This window comes from Episyrphus balteatus, chromosome 3 (genome assembly GCF_945859705.1).
Source record: "Episyrphus balteatus chromosome 3, idEpiBalt1.1, whole genome shotgun sequence".
Lineage (NCBI taxonomy): Eukaryota > Metazoa > Arthropoda > Insecta > Diptera > Syrphidae > Episyrphus > Episyrphus balteatus.
The window spans coordinates 56801941-56822995 of NC_079136.1; the positions used below are offsets into that span (position 1 = coordinate 56801941).

The following is a 21055-nucleotide window of genomic DNA, read 5'->3' on the forward strand; positions in this document are numbered from 1 at the left end:
TTCAACCCCTTTCGATTGAATTGAGTTTCTTTAAGGCATAACAACATGAAATACAAAATAATGTTATTTTTTTTTTTATTTCATATGGTGTTTTAGTAGCAAGTATAAGATAGATGTAATGTTAATTAGCCCACAAAACAAGTATTTTTGACATTTTTTTTCATTTTTCTAAAAAAAAATTATGAGTTGACTTAAAATTTAAAAAAAAAATCACTGCCTACTTTCAGGGGCACTGCTTTCAATGCAAATGTACAGAAAAAAATCTCACATGAAAAATCTTACTTAAATGACTTTAACGTAAGTACGAACCAAATACATACATACTATTCACTTATTTTATGAGCTGTTTAAAAAATGTTCACATAAATTATGAGAGTTAAAAAAAAAAACAATTTGTTCGTCAAATCTTCAAACATAAAAAAATCAGATTTTATTTTTTTTTTACTTTTTTCGTCATCATGACAAAAAAAATAACATTTAACAATTCGTAGCTAAGCACAATACCAAATAAAACCGATTTTCAATGGCAAAAATCACTAGGTAGTGCCCTCATACGAAATTAAAAAAAAAAAAACAAATTTCAAATTTCACACATGAAATAGAATAAAAAATTAAAAACAAAAAAGTATGACTAGAGAGCCTTATACTGGCAAAAAGGCACGTGTGCCAACAACACGCGGTGTTCCCAAGCGGTCCCCCATCTAAGTACTAACCGCGCCCGACGATGCTTGATTTCGGTGATCGGACGAGAACCGATATTTTCATCGTGGTATGGTCGTTGGCGAAAACTTCTTATCAAAGTTGAAACTTATGAGAAATTTTTCTATTCCAATTGGAATAATATTAGTTAATGCAACGAGACTTTAGATTTAATTAATTGCAATGTGAGTTGTGAGCAGTATTTATTATGTTGTCAAGTTTTCAACCCCTTTCGATTGAATTGAGTTTCTTTAAGGCATAACAACATGAAATACAAAATAATGTTAGTTTTTTTTTTATTTCATATGGTGTTTTAGTAGCAAGTATAAGATAGATGTAATGTTAATTAGCCCACAAAACAAGTATTTTTGACATTTTTTTTTATTTTTCTAAAAAAAAATTATGAGTTGACTTAAAATTTTAAAAAAAATCACTGCCTACTTTCAGGGGCACTGCTTTCAATGCAAATGTACAGAAAAAAATCTCACATGAAAAATCTTACTTAAATGACTTTAACGTAAGTACGAACCAAATACATACACACTATTCACTTATTTTATGGACTGTTTAAAAAATGTTCACATAAATTATGAGAGTTAAAAAAAAAAATTTGTTCGTCAAATCTTCAAACATAAAAAAATCAGATTTTATTTTTTTTTACTTTTTTCGTCATCATGACAAAAAAATAACATTTAACAATTCGTAGCTAAGCACAATACCAAATAAAACCGATTTTCAATGGCAAAAATCACTAGGTAGTGCCCTCATACGAAATTAAAAAAAAAAAAAACAAATTTCAAATTTCACACATGAAATAGAATAAAAAATTAAAAACAAAAAAGTATGACTAGAGAGCCTTATACTGGCAAAAAGGCACGTGTGCCAACAACACGCGGTGTTCCCAAGCGGTCCCCCATCTAAGTACTAACCGCGCCCGACGATGCTTGATTTCGGTGATCGGACGAGAACCGATATTTTCATCGTGGTATGGTCGTTGGCGAAAACTTCTTATCAAAGTTGAAACTTATGAGAAATTTTTCTATTCCAATTGGAATAATATTAGTTAATGCGACGAGACTTTAGATTTAATTAATTGCAATGTGAGTTGTGAGCAGTATTTATTATGTTGTCAAGTTTTCAACCCCTTTCGATTGAATTGAGTTTCTTTAAGGCATAACAACATGAAATACAAAATAATGTTATTTTTTTTTTTATTTCATATGGTGTTTTAGTAGCAAGTATAAGATAGATGTAATGTTAATTAGCCCACAAAACAAGTATTTTTGACATTTTTTTTCATTTTTCTAAAAAAAAATTATGAGTTGACTTAAAATTTAAAAAAAAAATCACTGCCTACTTTCAGGGGCACTGCTTTCAATGCAAATGTACAGAAAAAAATCTCACATGAAAAATCTTACTTAAATGACTTTAACGTAAGTACGAACCAAATACATACATACTATTCACTTATTTTATGAGCTGTTTAAAAAATGTTCACATAAATTATGAGAGTTAAAAAAAAAAACAATTTGTTCGTCAAATCTTCAAACATAAAAAAATCAGATTTTATTTTTTTTTTACTTTTTTCGTCATCATGACAAAAAAAATAACATTTAACAATTCGTAGCTAAGCACAATACCAAATAAAACCGATTTTCAATGGCAAAAATCACTAGGTAGTGCCCTCATACGAAATTAAAAAAAAAAAAAACAAATTTCAAATTTCACACATGAAATAGAATAAAAAATTAAAAACAAAAAAGTATGACTAGAGAGCCTTATACTGGCAAAAAGGCACGTGTGCCAACAACACGCGGTGTTCCCAAGCGGTCCCCCATCTAAGTACTAACCGCGCCCGACGATGCTTGATTTCGGTGATCGGACGAGAACCGATATTTTCATCGTGGTATGGTCGTTGGCGAAAACTTCTTATCAAAGTTGAAACTTATGAGAAATTTTTCTATTCCAATTGGAATAATATTAGTTAATGCAACGAGACTTTAGATTTAATTAATTGCAATGTGAGTTGTGAGCAGTATTTATTATGTTGTCAAGTTTTCAACCCCTTTCGATTGAATTGAGTTTCTTTAAGGCATAACAACATGAAATACAAAATAATGTTAGTTTTTTTTTTATTTCATATGGTGTTTTAGTAGCAAGTATAAGATAGATGTAATGTTAATTAGCCCACAAAACAAGTATTTTTGACATTTTTTTTTATTTTTCTAAAAAAAAATTATGAGTTGACTTAAAATTTTAAAAAAAATCACTGCCTACTTTCAGGGGCACTGCTTTCAATGCAAATGTACAGAAAAAAATCTCACATGAAAAATCTTACTTAAATGACTTTAACGTAAGTACGAACCAAATACATACACACTATTCACTTATTTTATGGACTGTTTAAAAAATGTTCACATAAATTATGAGAGTTAAAAAAAAAAATTTGTTCGTCAAATCTTCAAACATAAAAAAATCAGATTTTATTTTTTTTTACTTTTTTCGTCATCATGACAAAAAAATAACATTTAACAATTCGTAGCTAAGCACAATACCAAATAAAACCGATTTTCAATGGCAAAAATCACTAGGTAGTGCCCTCATACGAAATTAAAAAAAAAAAAACAAATTTCAAATTTCACACATGAAATAGAATAAAAAATTAAAAACAAAAAAGTATGACTAGAGAGCCTTATACTGGCAAAAAGGCACGTGTGCCAACAACACGCGGTGTTCCCAAGCGGTCCCCCATCTAAGTACTAACCGCGCCCGACGATGCTTGATTTCGGTGATCGGACGAGAACCGATATTTTCATCGTGGTATGGTCGTTGGCGAAAACTTCTTATCAAAGTTGAAACTTATGAGAAATTTTTCTATTCCAATTGGAATAATATTAGTTAATGCAACGAGACTTTAGATTTAATTAATTGCAATGTGAGTTGTGAGCAGTATTTATTATGTTGTCAAGTTTTCAACCCCTTTCGATTGAATTGAGTTTCTTTAAGGCATAACAACATGAAATACAAAATAATGTTAGTTTTTTTTTTATTTCATATGGTGTTTTAGTAGCAAGTATAAGATAGATGTAATGTTAATTAGCCCACAAAACAAGTATTTTTGACATTTTTTTTTATTTTTCTAAAAAAAAATTATGAGTTGACTTAAAATTTTAAAAAAAATCACTGCCTACTTTCAGGGGCACTGCTTTCAATGCAAATGTACAGAAAAAAATCTCACATGAAAAATCTTACTTAAATGACTTTAACGTAAGTACGAACCAAATACATACACACTATTCACTTATTTTATGGACTGTTTAAAAAATGTTCACATAAATTATGAGAGTTAAAAAAAAAAATTTGTTCGTCAAATCTTCAAACATAAAAAAATCAGATTTTATTTTTTTTTACTTTTTTCGTCATCATGACAAAAAAATAACATTTAACAATTCGTAGCTAAGCACAATACCAAATAAAACCGATTTTCAATGGCAAAAATCACTAGGTAGTGCCCTCATACGAAATTAAAAAAAAAAAAAACAAATTTCAAATTTCACACATGAAATAGAATAAAAAATTAAAAACAAAAAAGTATGACTAGAGAGCCTTATACTGGCAAAAAGGCACGTGTGCCAACAACACGCGGTGTTCCCAAGCGGTCCCCCATCTAAGTACTAACCGCGCCCGACGATGCTTGATTTCGGTGATCGGACGAGAACCGATATTTTCATCGTGGTATGGTCGTTGGCGAAAACTTCTTATCAAAGTTGAAACTTATGAGAAATTTTTCTATTCCAATTGGAATAATATTAGTTAATGCAACGAGACTTTAGATTTAATTAATTGCAATGTGAGTTGTGAGCAGTATTTATTATGTTGTCAAGTTTTCAACCCCTTTCGATTGAATTGAGTTTCTTTAAGGCATAACAACATGAAATACAAAATAATGTTAGTTTTTTTTTTATTTCATATGGTGTTTTAGTAGCAAGTATAAGATAGATGTAATGTTAATTAGCCCACAAAACAAGTATTTTTGACATTTTTTTTTATTTTTCTAAAAAAAAATTATGAGTTGACTTAAAATTTAAAAAAAAATCACTGCCTACTTTCAGGGGCACTGCTTTCAATGCAAATGTACAGAAAAAAATCTCACATGAAAAATCTTACTTAAATGACTTTAACGTAAGTACGAACCAAATACATACATACTATTCACTTATTTTATGAGCTGTTTAAAAAATGTTCACATAAATTATGAGAGTTAAAAAAAAAAACAATTTGTTCGTCAAATCTTCAAACATAAAAAAATCAGATTTTATTTTTTTTTTACTTTTTTCGTCATCATGACAAAAAAATAACATTTAACAATTCGTAGCTAAGCACAATACCAAATAAAACCGATTTTCAATGGCAAAAATCACTAGGTAGTGCCCTCATACGAAATTAAAAAAAAAAAAACAAATTTCAAATTTCACACATGAAATAGAATAAAAAATTAAAAACAAAAAAGTATGACTAGAGAGCCTTATACTGGCAAAAAGGCACGTGTGCCAACAACACGCGGTGTTCCCAAGCGGTCCCCCATCTAAGTACTAACCGCGCCCGACGATGCTTGATTTCGGTGATCGGACGAGAACCGATATTTTCATCGTGGTATGGTCGTTGGCGAAAACTTCTTATCAAAGTTGAAACTTATGAGAAATTTTTCTATTCCAATTGGAATAATATTAGTTAATGCGACGAGACTTTAGATTTAATTAATTGCAATGTGAGTTGTGAGCAGTATTTATTATGTTGTCAAGTTTTCAACCCCTTTCGATTGAATTGAGTTTCTTTAAGGCATAACAACATGAAATACAAAATAATGTTAGTTTTTTTTTTATTTCATATGGTGTTTTAGTAGCAAGTATAAGATAGATGTAATGTTAATTAGCCCACAAAACAAGTATTTTTGACATTTTTTTTTATTTTTCTAAAAAAAAATTATGAGTTGACTTAAAATTTAAAAAAAAAATCACTGCCTACTTTCAGGGGCACTGCTTTCAATGCAAATGTACAGAAAAAAATCTCACATGAAAAATCTTACTTAAATGACTTTAACGTAAGTACGAACCAAATACATACATACCTACTATTCACTTATTTTATGAGCTGTTTAAAAAATGTTCACATAAATTATGAGAGTTAAAAAAAAAAAAACAATTTGTTCGTCAAATCTTCAAACATAAAAAAATCAGATTTTATTTTTTTTTTACTTTTTTCGTCATCATGACAAAAAAAATAACATTTAACAATTCGTAGCTAAGCACAATACCAAATAAAACCGATTTTCAATGGCAAAAATCACTAGGTAGTGCCCTCATACGAAATTAAAAAAAAAAAAAACAAATTTCAAATTTCACACATGAAATAGAATAAAAAATTAAAAACAAAAAAGTATGACTAGAGAGCCTTATACTGGCAAAAAGGCACGTGTGCCAACAACACGCGGTGTTCCCAAGCGGTCCCCCATCTAAGTACTAACCGCGCCCGACGATGCTTGATTTCGGTGATCGGACGAGAACCGATATTTTCATCGTGGTATGGTCGTTGGCGAAAACAAAAAAATGTTCACATAAATTATGAGAGTTAAAAAAAAAAATTTGTTCGTCAAATTTTCAAACATAAAAAAATCAGATTTTATTTTTTTTTTACTTTTTTCGTCATCATGACAAAAAAATAACATTAAACAATTCGTAGCTAAGCACAATACCAAATAAAACCGATTTTCAATGGCAAAAATCATACGAAATTTAAAAAAAAAAAAAAATTTCAAATTTCACACATGAAATAGAATACAAAATTAAAAACAAAAAAAGTATGACTAGAGAGCCTTATACTGGCAAAAAGGCACGTGTGCCAACAACACGCGGTGTTCCCAAGCGGTCCCCCATCTAAGTACTAACCGCGCCCGACGATGCTTGATTTCGGTGATCGGACGAGAACCGATATTTTCATCGTGGTATGGTCGTTGGCGAAAACTTCTTATCAAAGTTGAAACTTATGAGAAATTTTTCTATTCCAATTGGAATAATATTAGTTAATGCGACGAGACTTTAGATTTAATTAATTGCAATGTGAGTTGTGAGCAGTATTTATTATGTTGTCAAGTTTTCAACCCCTTTCGATTGAATTGAGTTTCTTTAAGGCATAACAACATGAAATACAAAATAATGTTATTTTTTTTTTTATTTCATATGGTGTTTTAGTAGCAAGTATAAGATAGATGTAATGTTAATTAGCCCACAAAACAAGTATTTTTGACATTTTTTTTCATTTTTCTAAAAAAAAATTATGAGTTGACTTAAAATTTAAAAAAAAAATCACTGCCTACTTTCAGGGGCACTGCTTTCAATGCAAATGTACAGAAAAAAATCTCACATGAAAAATCTTACTTAAATGACTTTAACGTAAGTACGAACCAAATACATACATACTATTCACTTATTTTATGAGCTGTTTAAAAAATGTTCACATAAATTATGAGAGTTAAAAAAAAAAACAATTTGTTCGTCAAATCTTCAAACATAAAAAAATCAGATTTTATTTTTTTTTTACTTTTTTCGTCATCATGACAAAAAAAATAACATTTAACAATTCGTAGCTAAGCACAATACCAAATAAAACCGATTTTCAATGGCAAAAATCACTAGGTAGTGCCCTCATACGAAATTAAAAAAAAAAAAACAAATTTCAAATTTCACACATGAAATAGAATAAAAAATTAAAAACAAAAAAGTATGACTAGAGAGCCTTATACTGGCAAAAAGGCACGTGTGCCAACAACACGCGGTGTTCCCAAGCGGTCCCCCATCTAAGTACTAACCGCGCCCGACGATGCTTGATTTCGGTGATCGGACGAGAACCGATATTTTCATCGTGGTATGGTCGTTGGCGAAAACTTCTTATCAAAGTTGAAACTTATGAGAAATTTTTCTATTCCAATTGGAATAATATTAGTTAATGCAACGAGACTTTAGATTTAATTAATTGCAATGTGAGTTGTGAGCAGTATTTATTATGTTGTCAAGTTTTCAACCCCTTTCGATTGAATTGAGTTTCTTTAAGGCATAACAACATGAAATACAAAATAATGTTAGTTTTTTTTTTATTTCATATGGTGTTTTAGTAGCAAGTATAAGATAGATGTAATGTTAATTAGCCCACAAAACAAGTATTTTTGACATTTTTTTTTATTTTTCTAAAAAAAAATTATGAGTTGACTTAAAATTTTAAAAAAAATCACTGCCTACTTTCAGGGGCACTGCTTTCAATGCAAATGTACAGAAAAAAATCTCACATGAAAAATCTTACTTAAATGACTTTAACGTAAGTACGAACCAAATACATACACACTATTCACTTATTTTATGGACTGTTTAAAAAATGTTCACATAAATTATGAGAGTTAAAAAAAAAAATTTGTTCGTCAAATCTTCAAACATAAAAAAATCAGATTTTATTTTTTTTTACTTTTTTCGTCATCATGACAAAAAAATAACATTTAACAATTCGTAGCTAAGCACAATACCAAATAAAACCGATTTTCAATGGCAAAAATCACTAGGTAGTGCCCTCATACGAAATTAAAAAAAAAAAAAACAAATTTCAAATTTCACACATGAAATAGAATAAAAAATTAAAAACAAAAAAGTATGACTAGAGAGCCTTATACTGGCAAAAAGGCACGTGTGCCAACAACACGCGGTGTTCCCAAGCGGTCCCCCATCTAAGTACTAACCGCGCCCGACGATGCTTGATTTCGGTGATCGGACGAGAACCGATATTTTCATCGTGGTATGGTCGTTGGCGAAAACTTCTTATCAAAGTTGAAACTTATGAGAAATTTTTCTATTCCAATTGGAATAATATTAGTTAATGCAACGAGACTTTAGATTTAATTAATTGCAATGTGAGTTGTGAGCAGTATTTATTATGTTGTCAAGTTTTCAACCCCTTTCGATTGAATTGAGTTTCTTTAAGGCATAACAACATGAAATACAAAATAATGTTAGTTTTTTTTTTATTTCATATGGTGTTTTAGTAGCAAGTATAAGATAGATGTAATGTTAATTAGCCCACAAAACAAGTATTTTTGACATTTTTTTTTATTTTTCTAAAAAAAAATTATGAGTTGACTTAAAATTTAAAAAAAAATCACTGCCTACTTTCAGGGGCACTGCTTTCAATGCAAATGTACAGAAAAAAATCTCACATGAAAAATCTTACTTAAATGACTTTAACGTAAGTACGAACCAAATACATACATACTATTCACTTATTTTATGAGCTGTTTAAAAAATGTTCACATAAATTATGAGAGTTAAAAAAAAAAACAATTTGTTCGTCAAATCTTCAAACATAAAAAAATCAGATTTTATTTTTTTTTTACTTTTTTCGTCATCATGACAAAAAAATAACATTTAACAATTCGTAGCTAAGCACAATACCAAATAAAACCGATTTTCAATGGCAAAAATCACTAGGTAGTGCCCTCATACGAAATTAAAAAAAAAAAAAACAAATTTCAAATTTCACACATGAAATAGAATAAAAAATTAAAAACAAAAAAGTATGACTAGAGAGCCTTATACTGGCAAAAAGGCACGTGTGCCAACAACACGCGGTGTTCCCAAGCGGTCCCCCATCTAAGTACTAACCGCGCCCGACGATGCTTGATTTCGGTGATCGGACGAGAACCGATATTTTCATCGTGGTATGGTCGTTGGCGAAAACTTCTTATCAAAGTTGAAACTTATGAGAAATTTTTCTATTCCAATTGGAATAATATTAGTTAATGCGACGAGACTTTAGATTTAATTAATTGCAATGTGAGTTGTGAGCAGTATTTATTATGTTGTCAAGTTTTCAACCCCTTTCGATTGAATTGAGTTTCTTTAAGGCATAACAACATGAAATACAAAATAATGTTAGTTTTTTTTTTATTTCATATGGTGTTTTAGTAGCAAGTATAAGATAGATGTAATGTTAATTAGCCCACAAAACAAGTATTTTTGACATTTTTTTTTATTTTTCTAAAAAAAAATTATGAGTTGACTTAAAATTTAAAAAAAAAATCACTGCCTACTTTCAGGGGCACTGCTTTCAATGCAAATGTACAGAAAAAAATCTCACATGAAAAATCTTACTTAAATGACTTTAACGTAAGTACGAACCAAATACATACATACCTACTATTCACTTATTTTATGAGCTGTTTAAAAAATGTTCACATAAATTATGAGAGTTAAAAAAAAAAAACAATTTGTTCGTCAAATCTTCAAACATAAAAAAATCAGATTTTATTTTTTTTTTACTTTTTTCGTCATCATGACAAAAAAAATAACATTTAACAATTCGTAGCTAAGCACAATACCAAATAAAACCGATTTTCAATGGCAAAAATCACTAGGTAGTGCCCTCATACGAAATTAAAAAAAAAAAAAACAAATTTCAAATTTCACACATGAAATAGAATAAAAAATTAAAAACAAAAAAGTATGACTAGAGAGCCTTATACTGGCAAAAAGGCACGTGTGCCAACAACACGCGGTGTTCCCAAGCGGTCCCCCATCTAAGTACTAACCGCGCCCGACGATGCTTGATTTCGGTGATCGGACGAGAACCGATATTTTCATCGTGGTATGGTCGTTGGCGAAAACAAAAAAATGTTCACATAAATTATGAGAGTTAAAAAAAAAAATTTGTTCGTCAAATTTTCAAACATAAAAAAATCAGATTTTATTTTTTTTTTACTTTTTTCGTCATCATGACAAAAAAATAACATTAAACAATTCGTAGCTAAGCACAATACCAAATAAAACCGATTTTCAATGGCAAAAATCATACGAAATTTAAAAAAAAAAAAAAATTTCAAATTTCACACATGAAATAGAATACAAAATTAAAAACAAAAAAAGTATGACTAGAGAGCCTTATACTGGCAAAAAGGCACGTGTGCCAACAACACGCGGTGTTCCCAAGCGGTCCCCCATCTAAGTACTAACCGCGCCCGACGATGCTTGATTTCGGTGATCGGACGAGAACCGATATTTTCATCGTGGTATGGTCGTTGGCGAAAACTTCTTATCAAAGTTGAAACTTATGAGAAATTTTTCTATTCCAATTGGAATAATATTAGTTAATGCGACGAGACTTTAGATTTAATTAATTGCAATGTGAGTTGTGAGCAGTATTTATTATGTTGTCAAGTTTTCAACCCCTTTCGATTGAATTGAGTTTCTTTAAGGCATAACAACATGAAATACAAAATAATGTTATTTTTTTTTTTATTTCATATGGTGTTTTAGTAGCAAGTATAAGATAGATGTAATGTTAATTAGCCCACAAAACAAGTATTTTTGACATTTTTTTTCATTTTTCTAAAAAAAAATTATGAGTTGACTTAAAATTTAAAAAAAAAATCACTGCCTACTTTCAGGGGCACTGCTTTCAATGCAAATGTACAGAAAAAAATCTCACATGAAAAATCTTACTTAAATGACTTTAACGTAAGTACGAACCAAATACATACATACTATTCACTTATTTTATGAGCTGTTTAAAAAATGTTCACATAAATTATGAGAGTTAAAAAAAAAAACAATTTGTTCGTCAAATCTTCAAACATAAAAAAATCAGATTTTATTTTTTTTTTACTTTTTTCGTCATCATGACAAAAAAAATAACATTTAACAATTCGTAGCTAAGCACAATACCAAATAAAACCGATTTTCAATGGCAAAAATCACTAGGTAGTGCCCTCATACGAAATTAAAAAAAAAAAAACAAATTTCAAATTTCACACATGAAATAGAATAAAAAATTAAAAACAAAAAAGTATGACTAGAGAGCCTTATACTGGCAAAAAGGCACGTGTGCCAACAACACGCGGTGTTCCCAAGCGGTCCCCCATCTAAGTACTAACCGCGCCCGACGATGCTTGATTTCGGTGATCGGACGAGAACCGATATTTTCATCGTGGTATGGTCGTTGGCGAAAACTTCTTATCAAAGTTGAAACTTATGAGAAATTTTTCTATTCCAATTGGAATAATATTAGTTAATGCAACGAGACTTTAGATTTAATTAATTGCAATGTGAGTTGTGAGCAGTATTTATTATGTTGTCAAGTTTTCAACCCCTTTCGATTGAATTGAGTTTCTTTAAGGCATAACAACATGAAATACAAAATAATGTTAGTTTTTTTTTTATTTCATATGGTGTTTTAGTAGCAAGTATAAGATAGATGTAATGTTAATTAGCCCACAAAACAAGTATTTTTGACATTTTTTTTTATTTTTCTAAAAAAAAATTATGAGTTGACTTAAAATTTTAAAAAAAATCACTGCCTACTTTCAGGGGCACTGCTTTCAATGCAAATGTACAGAAAAAAATCTCACATGAAAAATCTTACTTAAATGACTTTAACGTAAGTACGAACCAAATACATACACACTATTCACTTATTTTATGGACTGTTTAAAAAATGTTCACATAAATTATGAGAGTTAAAAAAAAAAATTTGTTCGTCAAATCTTCAAACATAAAAAAATCAGATTTTATTTTTTTTTACTTTTTTCGTCATCATGACAAAAAAATAACATTTAACAATTCGTAGCTAAGCACAATACCAAATAAAACCGATTTTCAATGGCAAAAATCACTAGGTAGTGCCCTCATACGAAATTAAAAAAAAAAAAAACAAATTTCAAATTTCACACATGAAATAGAATAAAAAATTAAAAACAAAAAAGTATGACTAGAGAGCCTTATACTGGCAAAAAGGCACGTGTGCCAACAACACGCGGTGTTCCCAAGCGGTCCCCCATCTAAGTACTAACCGCGCCCGACGATGCTTGATTTCGGTGATCGGACGAGAACCGATATTTTCATCGTGGTATGGTCGTTGGCGAAAACTTCTTATCAAAGTTGAAACTTATGAGAAATTTTTCTATTCCAATTGGAATAATATTAGTTAATGCAACGAGACTTTAGATTTAATTAATTGCAATGTGAGTTGTGAGCAGTATTTATTATGTTGTCAAGTTTTCAACCCCTTTCGATTGAATTGAGTTTCTTTAAGGCATAACAACATGAAATACAAAATAATGTTAGTTTTTTTTTTATTTCATATGGTGTTTTAGTAGCAAGTATAAGATAGATGTAATGTTAATTAGCCCACAAAACAAGTATTTTTGACATTTTTTTTTATTTTTCTAAAAAAAAATTATGAGTTGACTTAAAATTTAAAAAAAAATCACTGCCTACTTTCAGGGGCACTGCTTTCAATGCAAATGTACAGAAAAAAATCTCACATGAAAAATCTTACTTAAATGACTTTAACGTAAGTACGAACCAAATACATACATACTATTCACTTATTTTATGAGCTGTTTAAAAAATGTTCACATAAATTATGAGAGTTAAAAAAAAAAACAATTTGTTCGTCAAATCTTCAAACATAAAAAAATCAGATTTTATTTTTTTTTTACTTTTTTCGTCATCATGACAAAAAAATAACATTTAACAATTCGTAGCTAAGCACAATACCAAATAAAACCGATTTTCAATGGCAAAAATCACTAGGTAGTGCCCTCATACGAAATTAAAAAAAAAAAAACAAATTTCAAATTTCACACATGAAATAGAATAAAAAATTAAAAACAAAAAAGTATGACTAGAGAGCCTTATACTGGCAAAAAGGCACGTGTGCCAACAACACGCGGTGTTCCCAAGCGGTCCCCCATCTAAGTACTAACCGCGCCCGACGATGCTTGATTTCGGTGATCGGACGAGAACCGATATTTTCATCGTGGTATGGTCGTTGGCGAAAACTTCTTATCAAAGTTGAAACTTATGAGAAATTTTTCTATTCCAATTGGAATAATATTAGTTAATGCGACGAGACTTTAGATTTAATTAATTGCAATGTGAGTTGTGAGCAGTATTTATTATGTTGTCAAGTTTTCAACCCCTTTCGATTGAATTGAGTTTCTTTAAGGCATAACAACATGAAATACAAAATAATGTTAGTTTTTTTTTTATTTCATATGGTGTTTTAGTAGCAAGTATAAGATAGATGTAATGTTAATTAGCCCACAAAACAAGTATTTTTGACATTTTTTTTTATTTTTCTAAAAAAAAATTATGAGTTGACTTAAAATTTAAAAAAAAAATCACTGCCTACTTTCAGGGGCACTGCTTTCAATGCAAATGTACAGAAAAAAATCTCACATGAAAAATCTTACTTAAATGACTTTAACGTAAGTACGAACCAAATACATACATAGGTACTATTCACTTATTTTATGAGCTGTTTAAAAAATGTTCACATAAATTATGAGAGTTAAAAAAAAAAAACAATTTGTTCGTCAAATCTTCAAACATAAAAAAATCAGATTTTATTTTTTTTTTACTTTTTTCGTCATCATGACAAAAAAAATAACATTTAACAATTCGTAGCTAAGCACAATACCAAATAAAACCGATTTTCAATGGCAAAAATCACTAGGTAGTGCCCTCATACGAAATTAAAAAAAAAAAAAACAAATTTCAAATTTCACACATGAAATAGAATAAAAAATTAAAAACAAAAAAGTATGACTAGAGAGCCTTATACTGGCAAAAAGGCACGTGTGCCAACAACACGCGGTGTTCCCAAGCGGTCCCCCATCTAAGTACTAACCGCGCCCGACGATGCTTGATTTCGGTGATCGGACGAGAACCGATATTTTCATCGTGGTATGGTCGTTGGCGAAAACAAAAAAATGTTCACATAAATTATGAGAGTTAAAAAAAAAAATTTGTTCGTCAAATCTTCAAACATAAAAAAATCAGATTTTATTTTTTTTTTACTTTTTTCGTCATCATGACAAAAAAATAACATTAAACAATTCGTAGCTAAGCACAATACCAAATAAAACCGATTTTCAATGGCAAAAATCATACGAAATTTAAAAAAAAAAAAAAATTTCAAATTTCACACATGAAATAGAATACAAAATTAAAAACAAAAAAAGTATGACTAGAGAGCCTTATACTGGCAAAAAGGCACGTGTGCCAACAACACGCGGTGTTCCCAAGCGGTCCCCCATCTAAGTACTAACCGCGCCCGACGATGCTTGATTTCGGTGATCGGACGAGAACCGATATTTTCATCGTGGTATGGTCGTTGGCGAAAACTTCTTATCAAAGTTGAAACTTATGAGAAATTTTTCTATTCCAATTGGAATAATATTAGTTAATGCGACGAGACTTTAGATTTAATTAATTGCAATGTGAGTTGTGAGCAGTATTTATTATGTTGTCAAGTTTTCAACCCCTTTCGATTGAATTGAGTTTCTTTAAGGCATAACAACATGAAATACAAAATAATGTTAGTTTTTTTTTTATTTCATATGGTGTTTTAGTAGCAAGTATAAGATAGATGTAATGTTAATTAGCCCACAAAACAAGTATTTTTGACATTTTTTTTATTTTTCTAAAAAAAAATTATGAGTTGACTTAAAATTTAAAAAAAAATCACTGCCTACTTTCAGGGGCACTGCTTTCAATGCAAATGTACAGAAAAAAATCTCACATGAAAAATCTTACTTAAATGACTTTAACGTAAGTACGAACCAAATACATACATACTATTCACTTATTTTATGAGCTGTTTAAAAAATGTTCACATAAATTATGAGAGTTAAAAAAAAAAAACAATTTGTTCGTCAAATCTTCAAACATAAAAAAATCAGATTTTATTTTTTTTTTACTTTTTTCGTCATCATGACAAAAAAAATAACATTTAACAATTCGTAGCTAAGCACAATACCAAATAAAACCGATTTTCAATGGCAAAAATCACTAGGTAGTGCCCTCATACGAAATTAAAAAAAAAAAAACAAATTTCAAATTTCACACATGAAATAGAATAAAAAATTAAAAACAAAAAAGTATGACTAGAGAGCCTTATACTGGCAAAAAGGCACGTGTGCCAACAACACGCGGTGTTCCCAAGCGGTCCCCCATCTAAGTACTAACCGCGCCCGACGATGCTTGATTTCGGTGATCGGACGAGAACCGATATTTTCATCGTGGTATGGTCGTTGGCGAAAACAAAAAAATGTTCACATAAATTATGAGAGTTAAAAAAAAAAATTTGTTCGTCAAATCTTCAAACATAAAAAAATCAGATTTTATTTTTTTTTTACTTTTTTCGTCATCATGACAAAAAAATAACATTAAACAATTCGTAGCTAAGCACAATACCAAATAAAACCGATTTTCAATGGCAAAAATCACTAGGTAGTGCCCTCATACGAAATTAAAAAAAAAAAAACAAATTTCAAATTTCACACATGAAATAGAATAAAAAATTAAAAACAAAAAAGTATGACTAGAGAGCCTTATACTGGCAAAAAGGCACGTGTGCCAACAACACGCGGTGTTCCCAAGCGGTCCCCCATCTAAGTACTAACCGCGCCCGACGATGCTTGATTTCGGTGATCGGACGAGAACCGATATTTTCATCGTGGTATGGTCGTTGGCGAAAACTTCTTATCAAAGTTGAAACTTATGAGAAATTTTTCTATTCCAATTGGAATAATATTAGTTAATGCAACGAGACTTTAGATTTAATTAATTGCAATGTGAGTTGTGAGCAGTATTTATTATGTTGTCAAGTTTTCAACCCCTTTCGATTGAATTGAGTTTCTTTAAGGCATAACAACATGAAATACAAAATAATGTTAGTTTTTTTTTTATTTCATATGGTGTTTTAGTAGCAAGTATAAGATAGATGTAATGTTAATTAGCCCACAAAACAAGTATTTTTGACATTTTTTTTTATTTTTCTAAAAAAAAATTATGAGTTGACTTAAAATTTAAAAAAAAAATCACTGCCTACTTTCAGGGGCACTGCTTTCAATGCAAATGTACAGAAAAAAATCTCACATGAAAAATCTTACTTAAATGACTTTAACGTAAGTACGAACCAAATACATACATACTATTCACTTATTTTATGAGCTGTTTAAAAAATGTTCACATAAATTATGAGAGTTAAAAAAAAAACAATTTGTTCGTCAAATCTTCAAACATAAAAAAATCAGATTTTATTTTTTTTTTACTTTTTTCGTCATCATGACAAAAAAATAACATTTAACAATTCGTAGCTAAGCACAATACCAAATAAAACCGATTTTCAATGGCAAAAATCACTAGGTAGTGCCCTCATACGAAATTAAAAAAAAAAAAACAAATTTCAAATTTCACACATGAAATAGAATAAAAAATTAAAAACAAAAAAGTATGACTAGAGAGCCTTATACTGGCAAAAAGGCACGTGTGCCAACAACACGCGGTGTTCCCAAGCGGTCCCCCATCTAAGTACTAACCGCGCCCGACGATGCTTGATTTCGGTGATCGGACGAGAACCGATATTTTCATCGTGGTATGGTCGTTGGCGAAAACTTCTTATCAAAGTTGAAACTTATGAGAAATTTTTCTATTCCAATTGGAATAATATTAGTTAATGCGACGAGACTTTAGATTTAATTAATTGCAATGTGAGTTGTGAGCAGTATTTATTATGTTGTCAAGTTTTCAACCCCTTTCGATTGAATTGAGTTTCTTTAAGGCATAACAACATGAAATACAAAATAATGTTAGTTTTTTTTTTATTTCATATGGTGTTTTAGTAGCAAGTATAAGATAGATGTAATGTTAATTAGCCCACAAAACAAGTATTTTTGACATTTTTTTTTATTTTTCTAAAAAAAAATTATGAGTTGACTTAAAATTTAAAAAAAAAATCACTGCCTACTTTCAGGGGCACTGCTTTCAATGCAAATGTACAGAAAAAAATCTCACATGAAAAATCTTACTTAAATGACTTTAACGTAAGTACGAACCAAATACATACATACTATTCACTTATTTTATGAGCTGTTTAAAAAATGTTCACATAAATTATGAGAGTTAAAAAAAAAAACAATTTGTTCGTCAAATCTTCAAACATAAAAAAATCAGATTTTATTTTTTTTTTACTTTTTTCGTCATCATGACAAAAAAAATAACATTTAACAATTCGTAGCTAAGCACAATACCAAATAAAACCGATTTTCAATGGCAAAAATCACTAGGTAGTGCCCTCATACGAAATTAAAAAAAAAAAACAAATTTCAAATTTCACACATGAAATAGAATAAAAAATTAAAAACAAAAAAGTATGACTAGAGAGCCTTATACTGGCAAAAAGGCACGTGTGCCAACAACACGCGGTGTTCCCAAGCGGTCCCCCATCTAAGTACTAACCGCGCCCGACGATGCTTGATTTCGGTGATCGGACGAGAACCGATATTTTCATCGTGGTATGGTCGTTGGCGAAAACTTCTTATCAAAGTTGAAACTTATGAGAAATTTTTCTATTCCAATTGGAATAATATTAGTTAATGCAACGAGACTTTAGATTTAATTAATTGCAATGTGAGTTGTGAGCAGTATTTATTATGTTGTCAAGTTTTCAACCCCTTTCGATTGAATTGAGTTTCTTTAAGGCATAACAACATGAAATACAAAATAATGTTAGTTTTTTTTTTATTTCATATGGTGTTTTAGTAGCAAGTATAAGATAGATGTAATGTTAATTAGCCCACAAAACAAGTATTTTTGACATTTTTTTTTATTTTTCTAAAAAAAAATTATGAGTTGACTTAAAATTTAAAAAAAAATCACTGCCTACTTTCAGGGGCACTGCTTTCAATGCAAATGTACAGAAAAAAATCTCACATGAAAAATCTTACTTAAATGACTTTAACGTAAGTACGAACCAAATACATACATACTATTCACTTATTTTATGAGCTGTTTAAAAAATGTTCACATAAATTATGAGAGTTAAAAAAAAAACAATTTGTTCGTCAAATCTTCAAACATAAAAAAATCAGATTTTATTTTTTTTTTACTTTTTTCGTCATCATGACAAAAAAATAACATTTAACAATTCGTAGCTAAGCACAATACCAAATAAAACCGATTTTCAATGGCAAAAATCACTAGGTAGTGCCTCATACGAAATTAAAAAAAAAAAAACAAATTTCAAATTTCACACATGAAATAGAATAAAAAATTAAAAACAAAAAAGTATGACTAGAGAGCCTTATACTGGCAAAAAGGCACGTGTGCCAACAACACGCGGTGTTCCCAAGCGGTCCCCCATCTAAGTACTAACCGCGCCCGACGATGCTTGATTTCGGTGATCGGACGAGAACCGATATTTTCATCGTGGTATGGTCGTTGGCGAAAACTTCTTATCAAAGTTGAAACTTATGAGAAATTTTTCTATTCCAATTGGAATAATATTAGTTAATGCGACGAGACTTTAGATTTAATTAATTGCAATGTGAGTTGTGAGCAGTATTTATTATGTTGTCAAGTTTTCAACCCCTTTCGATTGAATTGAGTTTCTTTAAGGCATAACAACATGAAATACAAAATAATGTTAGTTTTTTTTTTATTTCATATGGTGTTTTAGTAGCAAGTATAAGATAGATGTAATGTTAATTAGCCCACAAAACAAGTATTTTTGACATTTTTTTTTATTTTTCTAAAAAAAAATTATGAGTTGACTTAAAATTTAAAAAAAAAATCACTGCCTACTTTCAGGGGCACTGCTTTCAATGCAAATGTACAGAAAAAAATCTCACATGAAAAATCTTACTTAAATGACTTTAACGTAAGTACGAACCAAATACATACATACTATTCACTTATTTTATGAGCTGTTTAAAAAATGTTCACATAAATTATGAGAGTTAAAAAAAAAAAACAATTTGTTCGTCAAATCTTCAAACATAAAAAAATCAGATTTTATTTTTTTTTTACTTTTTTCGTCATCATGACAAAAAAAATAACATTTAACAATTCGTAGCTAAGCACAATACCAAATAAAACCGATTTTCAATGGCAAAAATCACTAGGTAGTGCCCTCATACGAAATTAAAAAAAAAAAAAACAAATTTCAAATTTCACACATGAAATAGAATAAAAAATTAAAAACAAAAAAGTATGACTAGAGAGCCTTATACTGGCAAAAAGGCACGTGTGCCAACAACACGCGGTGTTCCCAAGCGGTCCCCCATCTAAGTACTAACCGCGCCCGACGATGCTTGATTTCGGTGATCGGACGAGAACCGATATTTTCATCGTGGTATGGTCGTTGGCGAAAACAAAAAAATGTTCACATAAATTATGAGAGTTAAAAAAAAAAATTTGTTCGTCAAATCTTCAAACATAAAAAAATCAGATTTTATTTTTTTTTTACTTTTTTCGTCATCATGACAAAAAAATAACATTAAACAATTCGTAGCTAAGCACAATACCAAATAAAACCGATTTTCAATGGCAAAAATCATACGAAATTTAAAAAAAAAAAAAAATTTCAAATTTCACACATGAAATAGAATACAAAATTAAAAACAAAAAAAGTATGACTAGAGAGCCTTATACTGGCAAAAAGGCACGTGTGCCAACAACACGCGGTGTTCCCAAGCGGTCCCCCATCTAAGTACTAACCGCGCCCGACGATGCTTGATTTCGGTGATCGGACGAGAACCGATATTTTCATCGTGGTATGGTCGTTGGCGAAAACTTCTTATCAAAGTTGAAACTTATGAGAAATTTTTCTATTCCAATTGGAATAATATTAGTTAATGCGACGAGACTTTAGATTTAATTAATTGCAATGTGAGTTGTGAGCAGTATTTATTATGTTGTCAAGTTTTCAACCCCTTTCGATTGAATTGAGTTTCTTTAAGGCATAACAACATGAAATACAAAATAATGTTAGTTTTTTTTTTATTTCATATGGTGTTTTAGTAGCAAGTATAAGATAGATGTAATGTTAATTAGCCCACAAAACAAGTATTTTTGACATTTTTTTTTATTTTTCTAAAAAAAAATTATGAGTTGACTTAAAATTTAAAAAAAAAATCACTGCCTACTTTCAGGGGCACTGCTTTCAATGCAAATGTACAGAAAAAAATCTCACATGAAAAATCTTACTTAAATGACTTTAACGTAAGTACGAACCAAATACATACATACTATTCACTTATTTTATGAGCTGTTTAAAAAATGTTCACATAAATTATGAGAGTTAAAAAAAAAAACAATTTGTTCGTCAAATCTTCAAACATAAAAAAATCAGATTTTATTTTTTTTTTACTTTTTTCGTCATCATGACAAAAAAAATAACATTTAACAATTCGTAGCTAAGCACAATACCAAATAAAACCGATTTTCAATGGCAAAAATCACTAGGTAGTGCCCTC

The 21055-nt window shown here is 29.8% G+C and overlaps 25 non-coding genes across 25 annotated transcripts; all 25 read right to left on the reverse strand.

Moving 5' to 3' along the window:
* Nucleotides 1-664: 664 nt before the first annotated feature.
* On the reverse strand, nucleotides 665-783 carry LOC129917257 (5S ribosomal RNA). The gene has a single exon (XR_008772626.1). It is a non-coding gene; the product is annotated as a 5S ribosomal RNA (ribosomal RNA).
* Nucleotides 784-1579: 796 nt separating this feature from the next.
* LOC129917258 (5S ribosomal RNA) lies at nucleotides 1580-1698 on the reverse strand. The gene has a single exon (XR_008772627.1). It is a non-coding gene; the product is annotated as a 5S ribosomal RNA (ribosomal RNA).
* Nucleotides 1699-2500: 802 nt separating this feature from the next.
* Nucleotides 2501-2619, reverse strand: LOC129917259 (5S ribosomal RNA). The gene has a single exon (XR_008772628.1). It is a non-coding gene; the product is annotated as a 5S ribosomal RNA (ribosomal RNA).
* Nucleotides 2620-3414: 795 nt separating this feature from the next.
* On the reverse strand, nucleotides 3415-3533 carry LOC129917260 (5S ribosomal RNA). The gene has a single exon (XR_008772629.1). It is a non-coding gene; the product is annotated as a 5S ribosomal RNA (ribosomal RNA).
* Nucleotides 3534-4329: 796 nt separating this feature from the next.
* Nucleotides 4330-4448, reverse strand: LOC129917262 (5S ribosomal RNA). Its single transcript, XR_008772631.1, has one exon. It is a non-coding gene; the product is annotated as a 5S ribosomal RNA (ribosomal RNA).
* Nucleotides 4449-5247: 799 nt separating this feature from the next.
* LOC129917263 (5S ribosomal RNA) lies at nucleotides 5248-5366 on the reverse strand. The gene has a single exon (XR_008772632.1). It is a non-coding gene; the product is annotated as a 5S ribosomal RNA (ribosomal RNA).
* Nucleotides 5367-6174: 808 nt separating this feature from the next.
* LOC129917264 (5S ribosomal RNA) lies at nucleotides 6175-6293 on the reverse strand. Its single transcript, XR_008772633.1, has one exon. It is a non-coding gene; the product is annotated as a 5S ribosomal RNA (ribosomal RNA).
* A 302-nt stretch (nucleotides 6294-6595) lies between these two features.
* On the reverse strand, nucleotides 6596-6714 carry LOC129917265 (5S ribosomal RNA). The gene has a single exon (XR_008772634.1). It is a non-coding gene; the product is annotated as a 5S ribosomal RNA (ribosomal RNA).
* Nucleotides 6715-7515: 801 nt separating this feature from the next.
* On the reverse strand, nucleotides 7516-7634 carry LOC129917266 (5S ribosomal RNA). The gene has a single exon (XR_008772635.1). It is a non-coding gene; the product is annotated as a 5S ribosomal RNA (ribosomal RNA).
* Nucleotides 7635-8430: 796 nt separating this feature from the next.
* Nucleotides 8431-8549, reverse strand: LOC129917267 (5S ribosomal RNA). The gene has a single exon (XR_008772636.1). It is a non-coding gene; the product is annotated as a 5S ribosomal RNA (ribosomal RNA).
* Nucleotides 8550-9349: 800 nt separating this feature from the next.
* On the reverse strand, nucleotides 9350-9468 carry LOC129917268 (5S ribosomal RNA). Its single transcript, XR_008772637.1, has one exon. It is a non-coding gene; the product is annotated as a 5S ribosomal RNA (ribosomal RNA).
* An 807-nt stretch (nucleotides 9469-10275) lies between these two features.
* LOC129917269 (5S ribosomal RNA) lies at nucleotides 10276-10394 on the reverse strand. Its single transcript, XR_008772638.1, has one exon. It is a non-coding gene; the product is annotated as a 5S ribosomal RNA (ribosomal RNA).
* A 302-nt stretch (nucleotides 10395-10696) lies between these two features.
* Nucleotides 10697-10815, reverse strand: LOC129917270 (5S ribosomal RNA). The gene has a single exon (XR_008772639.1). It is a non-coding gene; the product is annotated as a 5S ribosomal RNA (ribosomal RNA).
* Nucleotides 10816-11616: 801 nt separating this feature from the next.
* On the reverse strand, nucleotides 11617-11735 carry LOC129917271 (5S ribosomal RNA). Its single transcript, XR_008772640.1, has one exon. It is a non-coding gene; the product is annotated as a 5S ribosomal RNA (ribosomal RNA).
* Nucleotides 11736-12531: 796 nt separating this feature from the next.
* Nucleotides 12532-12650, reverse strand: LOC129917273 (5S ribosomal RNA). The gene has a single exon (XR_008772642.1). It is a non-coding gene; the product is annotated as a 5S ribosomal RNA (ribosomal RNA).
* A 799-nt stretch (nucleotides 12651-13449) lies between these two features.
* Nucleotides 13450-13568, reverse strand: LOC129917274 (5S ribosomal RNA). The gene has a single exon (XR_008772643.1). It is a non-coding gene; the product is annotated as a 5S ribosomal RNA (ribosomal RNA).
* Nucleotides 13569-14375: 807 nt separating this feature from the next.
* Nucleotides 14376-14494, reverse strand: LOC129917275 (5S ribosomal RNA). The gene has a single exon (XR_008772644.1). It is a non-coding gene; the product is annotated as a 5S ribosomal RNA (ribosomal RNA).
* Nucleotides 14495-14796: 302 nt separating this feature from the next.
* Nucleotides 14797-14915, reverse strand: LOC129917276 (5S ribosomal RNA). The gene has a single exon (XR_008772645.1). It is a non-coding gene; the product is annotated as a 5S ribosomal RNA (ribosomal RNA).
* An 800-nt stretch (nucleotides 14916-15715) lies between these two features.
* Nucleotides 15716-15834, reverse strand: LOC129917277 (5S ribosomal RNA). Its single transcript, XR_008772646.1, has one exon. It is a non-coding gene; the product is annotated as a 5S ribosomal RNA (ribosomal RNA).
* Nucleotides 15835-16152: 318 nt separating this feature from the next.
* On the reverse strand, nucleotides 16153-16271 carry LOC129917279 (5S ribosomal RNA). The gene has a single exon (XR_008772647.1). It is a non-coding gene; the product is annotated as a 5S ribosomal RNA (ribosomal RNA).
* A 799-nt stretch (nucleotides 16272-17070) lies between these two features.
* Nucleotides 17071-17189, reverse strand: LOC129917280 (5S ribosomal RNA). The gene has a single exon (XR_008772648.1). It is a non-coding gene; the product is annotated as a 5S ribosomal RNA (ribosomal RNA).
* An 800-nt stretch (nucleotides 17190-17989) lies between these two features.
* On the reverse strand, nucleotides 17990-18108 carry LOC129917281 (5S ribosomal RNA). Its single transcript, XR_008772649.1, has one exon. It is a non-coding gene; the product is annotated as a 5S ribosomal RNA (ribosomal RNA).
* Nucleotides 18109-18905: 797 nt separating this feature from the next.
* On the reverse strand, nucleotides 18906-19024 carry LOC129917282 (5S ribosomal RNA). Its single transcript, XR_008772650.1, has one exon. It is a non-coding gene; the product is annotated as a 5S ribosomal RNA (ribosomal RNA).
* An 803-nt stretch (nucleotides 19025-19827) lies between these two features.
* On the reverse strand, nucleotides 19828-19946 carry LOC129917283 (5S ribosomal RNA). The gene has a single exon (XR_008772651.1). It is a non-coding gene; the product is annotated as a 5S ribosomal RNA (ribosomal RNA).
* Nucleotides 19947-20248: 302 nt separating this feature from the next.
* On the reverse strand, nucleotides 20249-20367 carry LOC129917285 (5S ribosomal RNA). Its single transcript, XR_008772653.1, has one exon. It is a non-coding gene; the product is annotated as a 5S ribosomal RNA (ribosomal RNA).
* Nucleotides 20368-21055: the final 688 nt, after the last annotated feature.